Raw genomic sequence first — 6309 nt, forward strand, 5'->3', positions numbered from 1 at the left:
GGAGCTTTGTTTATTCATGTTTGTATTCCCCCAGGACCTGGTCAGGGTCTAACACAGAATATGTGCTCTGTAAATGTTCCATCCTTTCAATCAAAAAATATTTATTGCAACAAATGTTTAATGATCTTCAGTTCAATAATCACTAAAGAACTTGACCTACATTGCTGCTCTCCTCTTTTGGTCTGATGGGAGCCTGTTCCTTGCAGCTTCTCTTCTCGTCTTGGTTAAAAGCTGAAAGAAGAAATTTTATTTTACTAAAACAAATGTAGTGCCTGTTCCAGAGGTTTTAGAAATATTAATTCAATCTTTAAAAAAATCCTAGAGGGTAATAAATATTAGTCTTTCCATTTCAGAAGAGGTAACTGAAGAACAGGGATGTTAAGAACTTACTCCATTTGCACCTTGAGTAAGTGGCTTGGAGCCAGGATTTGAATCCAGATTCAGGGTCAAGGGTCTAACCCAGGATGCTTGGGCATGGAGTGAACCCACATCAGTGAAGTGTGTCCTAGAGGAGCCCCTCCATGGGCATGCCTCTGTGCCTCTTCCTGGCAGTGCCCACTGTGGTCACCCCCTTACCTCATTCTACTGCCTTCTGACTTTGTGAAACTTACAGTCCTCACCATTCCTGCTCTCTGGCCTCTGGCCCTCCTTCTGTGGTCCAGTTCTCTGAGAGTTTAGCCCCTCAAGGGATGACTGGGGTCTGAGGCTTGGTATGTTCTCTGGCTTGGCCTCAGAACCCTGGTTGGGGGATCTGCCTCAATGAATGGGCACAGCCAAGCTTCCACAGACTGGCCATCTCCCTTGGTCCATCCAGGAGTCTGGGGTCAGGCAGGCATGACTGTCCACTGAAGACCTGGAGCCTTATTACCTACTGCTCCTCAGGCCTGCTCTGGGGAGGGTGACAGCATTCGCCCACAGGCTGGGTTGATACTGGGACTGTTGTCCCAGTGACCAGAATAGCATCTCCCTCCTCCCAATCACTCAGAACTCAGGGGATGGTGAGGCTGTTCCCTTCAGCATTTGTGGATTTGAGGAGGCAGTTAAGAACCTGTCTGCAGGAGGCTGGTGCAATGCTCATGCTCTCCTTTTAACCAAAGCTTTAACATTCATTCAAAAGGAAACCCAGCCCCTTTCTCTCACTGCAAGCATTTGCCACCTCCCCACTGCCCAACTTGGAGTGTTTGCATGTTTGGGAGTGAGTAGGTGTTGGAAGGAGGCTGAGAGTGTGGAGCTGACAATCTCGCTGTGTAATAATGGAGTAGGCAGATTCAATGACGCCCAATTCAAATTAGTCATGAGTGAATGCAGCATCACCAGCGCTCCAGCACTGGGGAATTCCTCCCGGCTTAGCGAAGTAAAGTGTCACAAACAACAGCTAAGAAAGCATTGTATGTTTCAAGTTGTGGGTGTGCTGATTTCTTAATTTTTTTCCTAGGAAAGGATTATAGAAACATAAAACAAAAATATTTCGACTTGAAAAATACTTCGTAATTGTATGTCATAAAATAATTAGGTCATGGCAAATTAGCACAAATGTTTACAGCAAAATTGCCATGTAAAACATTATCGGTAATATTATGCTAATTGCTGCAGAAGCAAAAGCTGATTATGTTTCGGCAGGATGAAAATTTGCCACGTCTGCATTTCTCTCTAGCTTCACCAGTTTTCTATGAGGGCACCAAGCCTGTGAATACTGTAGGGGCTGAACTGCCCGTCTTTGAGGCACCGAACATGAAAAGGGATCTTTCTGAAGATGAAGCTAAGATCATCAGTATAAGAGAGAATTCCTGAAGGTATTCTCACCCTCTGGCGGTAGGTCAGCAAGGCTTGTACCCAGAAAGATCCAGTTTGGGGTGGAGCATGGAGAAGCGTGGAAGAGGGTACACAGTGTGTTCTGAAGGGCAGACAGGACATGAGATTGGGCTACAAAGAATCTCAGAGGGGAACCCTTGGACCAGCCTCCACAAGCATCATTTAAAATAAATGCACTCTCTTTCATCAGTTCTGGAAAGGGACCTGGGATTCTGCGATCCTGGGAAATGCCAGTGCTACTGGTCTGTGGACTGCCTTTAGACTAGTAAAACCTAAGAGGAAATCTTGCCTAAGGTTACCAATTCAAATGTATATCGGGCCAGGTGGACAATGCAGCATGACGCTGATGAGGGAGAATTTGGGATGGGAGAACCTGAGATGGATTGGAGAGGGCAAGCTGGTCCATTAAGGGTATTCAAGAGCCATGGAAAGAAAGAGAGGAAGGAGGAAGGGAGACTGGGTAGGCACCACCCACTAGCTAAGCTTATTAGTCTGAGACTCTGGTTCTAATTCAAGCCAGTCCTGACGAGACAAGGCTGGGAGGGGCAGAAGGGACTTGCCACAGACACATAGATGGCTCGTGGGCAGCCAAGGCCCAACTTTTCCCTCCTCTCTCCTGCCTTCTGCAATGGCGTCTATGTTGAACTCCAAGCCACGGGGAGACAAAACCATCAACACTTGGGGAACACAGCTGTCTGTGCTCTGTGCCCTCAAGGGGGCCAAACCTTCTTGCTGCTTGTGCAATAGCACCTCAGCTTCACCCAGGAGGCTCCCATCACCCCTGTGGCCTCAACTGTGTTCATATCCATCCAGACAATGGGCAGAGGTCCACCCTATCTTGTTGGCTTCCTTGAAGGGCCTTGAGCCACTTTCCTGTGGGCCTCAGCTTTTCTTTTTCTTTTTTTTTTTTTAGTGGGTTTTGTCATACATTGACATGAATCAGCCGTGGTTTTACATGTATTCCCCATCCCGATCCCCTCTCTCACCTCCCTCTCTACCCAATCCCTCTGGGTCTTCCCAGTGCACCAGCCCTGAGCACTTGTCTCATGCATCCAACCTGGGCTGGTGATCTGTTTCACCCTAGACAATATACATGTTTCGATGCTGTTCTCTGGAAACATCCCACCCTCGCCTTCTCCCACAGAGTCCAAAAGTCTGTTCTGTACATCTGTGTCTCTTTTTCTGTTTTGCATATAGGGTTACCATTACCATCTTTCTAAATCATATATATATATATATATATATATATATGGCCTCAGCTTTCCATCTGTGAAGTGGAACCACATGAACACCAGGACAGCAGTGTCCTTTGGGCCTCCTGGGGTGGTTCTGGTCACAGCCTCAGCAGCAGAGGCTCTCTTCCCACCACATAGTCTGGGTGGGGGAAGTTTCACTGTCTACTGGGGTAGGGCACTGGGTTAGACCTCGTGTTGAGGTTTCCCAGTCTTGCTTTAGCCAGTGTCTACGGTTCTACATGGGGCTTCCCTGGGGGCTCAGTGGTAAAGAATGGACCTGTCAGTGCAGGAGATGTGGGCCTGATCCCTGGGTCGGGAAGATTCCCTAGAGAAGGAAATGGCAACCCAGTCCAGGATTTTTGTCTGGGAAATCCCATGGACAGAGGAGCAGGTGGGCTACAGTCCATGGGGTTGCAAAGAGTCAGACACTACTGAGCAACTAAACAATAGCAGCAGGGTCCTATGTAACATCCCACACCCCTCAGTTTATCACCCCTCTCGAAAACTTGCCTTCAGACTCCACAGGGCTTCATGTTTTAAAGGCCTATTCATTCTCAACATAGGGTTACTCAAAACGGAGTGCTCACTCTGTGCCCAACCACGGGGCTTGGGTCTCTATAGGGGTGAATACCCTGTCAATCTCACAACACCAGGAGATTCTCTTATTACCCCCATTCTACCGATGAGGAAACCAAGGCCGGGAGAGGTCAAGCAACTCATTGAAAACCACATCGACAGAGCCAGGGCTGCAATTGGATGTCTCTAATTTGGGATCATGCCTGTGTCACCCTTAAAGTCTGGTGCTTCTTAATCCTTTCACCACAAGATGGCAAGGCCCACATGAGCAGGGGGCATTTTGTGTTTGTCCTTTGGAAACCCAATGTGCAGTATGGAGCCTGGCACTAGGGATTTATTAATTTTGAACAAAACTTCTTTTTTTTTTTTTGGCTGTGCCACGTGGCTTGTGGAATCTTAGTTCCCTGATTATGGATGGAACCTATGTCCCCTGCATTGGGAGCACAGAGCACTAACCACTGGACCTCCAGAAAATTACTTTGCAAACCTTCTTTTACACTGGGTTCCTCCTTTCTACAAAACTGACTCCTGACATCTTGCAAAGGGTAGGTCTCTCTGAGAAGAGATGTTTATTTTCCCAAGATCAGTGCCCTCAGCAAAGCCATTGTTCAGAGTTTCCAGAACTGTCGAGGGCTTTTGGAACCAGGCTCCTGCCTACCACCTCTCCTCATTTTTGCATTTTGATCATAAGATTCACAAAATGTAGTTCAACTGCTTCACATTATTTCCTTCTGCTCAGAATCATAGCCCTCACAATTATGTTATTCTTTTTTATTATTTATTGTGTGCCCTGGGAAATTTTCATTTTAACCAAGACACTGGTTCAATTGCAAAATGGCAAAGAATGATTTGTAAGGAGATCAGTGTTGGGAGCTTATTAAAATAAGAATTTAGGGGATGGTTTGGAAGTAGAAGAGGGAAATCTCTTGGGAGAGGAGGTATTTCTGAGAGCTGAGAAGAAATTGTGGAATATGAGGAAGGGGACATAAGGGGAGGAGAGAGAAAGATAAGAAAGAAATAGAATTAATGGGAAAATAGGAGGTAAATGGTGTACATAAATGTGAAAAAGTCACAAAGAGGAAAATAAACAAAAGTCCTCAGAAAGGAAAGATGATAGATTTACCGTCATTTGAAACAGAATGAAGATTGTCCCCGCTCCATCCTGTAGGCTCCCAGGGGGGTTTAGGCTGTCAACTGGGTTATCTGGATGTTTTCTTGAAAGCACTATTGAAAATCACAGCCCCAGGAGGTGTCTTTGTTCTCACTGCACAAGTGCTGCGTAGACCAGGGAACCAAAGAAGCCTGCAGCCGCTCTTCTGGAGCTGGGGCCAGGACCTCACCTGCTCTGGAACCTGACCAGATGGCTCTAGAAAAAGAGCTGTGTTGTATGGGCCTCACAGAGGCCTCTTCTGTCCCTCCAGGCCCCCACGATGTCAGTGGCACCTCCTGGAGTTGGGCCTGTGGTGGGTGGAGTCCCTTCTCTCTGAGATGTTCCCACTTTCCTCCCTTGCTATGGTCCTCAGGCCCCTCCCCGCAGGGCCCTGGAGGCCTCCACTGAGCATCTCACTGCTCTGGTGGGAATTAATGACTCACCCCTGCAGAGGCTTTCCCATCTGTGTGCTTAGAGAGAGATGTTCCACACACTGAGCGAAACAGCCTGTTTGCAAAGGCCCAGGCCATTCAGGGTCTGATCAGTAAATCTGTGTTCAGAGCCCGAGGGTCAGGCTGTGGAGGCAACAGCTGACCACGTCCGCCTCCCAGTGCAGCCCGAGACAGCAGAAGGCAATTTGCTCTCCTCAGACCTCTTTTTCTGAAATGAGCACTAGGGCATTCTTGAATTCTTCGGCTTCTGTGGAGAAATGAATTCGGCAGTGAGGAGTCTTGGGAATTTGAGATGCACGTTCTTATTATGTCATTTAATGAGGGAATGCTGCCAAGCAGCCTTCTCTTTGCTCTTTCTCTGGGTTGCTGTTTCCAGTGGTTACTGCCTTCAGAGCCTCAAATAACTGCTTTTCTGACCCATGTATACACATGTGCACACAGGGGTGTGTATATACATGCATGTGCACACATCTGCCCCTCACAGCACACCCCCATCCTCCTCGGGTAGGATGTCTCAGTCCAGGAATAGCTTGGGCTCTGCTGCTGGGCAGGGTAGCCTTCCCAAGTGTGCACCCAGTTCTCAGAGCCTGGGCCTCTACTTCCTGTGCTGACCCAGGGGAAGGTGATGTGCACATTATTAACCTGTGATAGAAAATACGATGGTCCCTCAAACATGTCCACAGCCGAATCCTCAGAATCTGTGCATATGTCACCTTCTGTGGCAAAGGGGACATTGCAGCTGTGATTAAATTAAGGATTTTTTTTTAATATGGAATGCTTCATGAATTTCCATGTCATACTTGTGCAGGGGCCATGCTAATCTCTGTATCATCCCAATTTTAGTATATGTGCTGCTGAAGCAAGCACTAAATTAAGGATATCGAGATGGGGCAGTGATCCTGAACCATCTGAATAGGTCCAGTATAATCACAAGGATCATGATAGGAAGAAGGCAGGAGGGTCAGGGGGAGAAAAGATATAAAAATGGGAGCAAAGGTGGGAGCAGTGCATGGCCACAAGCCAAGGAATATGGGGGCCTCTAGAAGCTGGCAAAGGCAAGGCAAGGATCCTCCTGCAGAGCCTC

At 47.5% G+C, this 6309-nt stretch overlaps 1 non-coding gene across 1 annotated transcript; it reads right to left on the minus strand.

Moving 5' to 3' along the window:
- Positions 1-5988: 5988 nt before the first annotated feature.
- LOC122445633 lies at positions 5989-6092 on the minus strand. Its single transcript, XR_006270600.1, has one exon. It is a non-coding gene; the product is annotated as a U6 spliceosomal RNA (small nuclear RNA).
- Between the last annotated feature and the right edge of the window lie 217 nt (positions 6093-6309).

The sequence above is a fragment of the Cervus canadensis genome, chromosome 7 (genome assembly GCF_019320065.1).
Source record: "Cervus canadensis isolate Bull #8, Minnesota chromosome 7, ASM1932006v1, whole genome shotgun sequence".
Taxonomy (NCBI): Eukaryota; Metazoa; Chordata; class Mammalia; order Artiodactyla; family Cervidae; genus Cervus; species Cervus canadensis.